Raw genomic sequence first — 833 nt, forward strand, 5'->3', positions numbered from 1 at the left:
GGTGGTGGCGGCGGTAGTGGTAGTGGTGATGGTGGTCGTGTTGGTGGTGGTGGTACTGGTGGTAGTAGTGGTGACGTTGGTATTGTTGGTGGTGTTGGTGCTAGAGGTAATAGTAGAAGTAGTAGTAGTAGTAATAGTAGTAGTAGTAGTAGTAGTAGTAGAGGTGGTGGTGCTGGAAGTGGTGGCAGCAGTAGGTGTGGTGGTGGTGGTGGTGGTGATAATAGTAGAGGTGGTGGTAGTAAAAGATGTAGTGGTGGTGGTGGTGGGTATTGTGTGCCGCTTCCATCATCTTTGGTAACATCGAGAAAAGCCAGAGCTTCGTTGAGGTTCGTGGAGTGACGCAGAGCGTGTGGTTGCGTTACAGTAAACTGTTGACGTTTTAGTGCGAAGAAGTGGTGGTGCAGTGCTACAGTGATGCAATGGTGTTGTAGAGTGGCGGGGTATGGCCGGTCCACCTATCATAGACGGGATTGTGGAGGTGGAGTGTTCGAGCTATCATTGGAGAAATCCAATTACGGCAAACTCGTGAAAAAACAATTAACTCTCTCGTGTTTCGACATTATCTTAAAGAATTTTTCCAATTATATACATACTTACAAACGCACACAGACACACAGACACAAACGAACACATGCGAACAATGAGGTATATGTAGACATACATTTTCATGTGTATGTGTGCATGTGTGTGTGTGCGGGTATATATATATATATATATATATATACACACACATTAATACACATATACACACATACATTAATATATATATACAAATTAATACATATATATATGTATTAAAGTATATATGTATTAATGTATATATATATATATAT

Source organism: Octopus bimaculoides, chromosome 26, assembly GCF_001194135.2.
Source record: "Octopus bimaculoides isolate UCB-OBI-ISO-001 chromosome 26, ASM119413v2, whole genome shotgun sequence".
NCBI classification, from domain to species: Eukaryota; Metazoa; Mollusca; class Cephalopoda; order Octopoda; family Octopodidae; genus Octopus; species Octopus bimaculoides.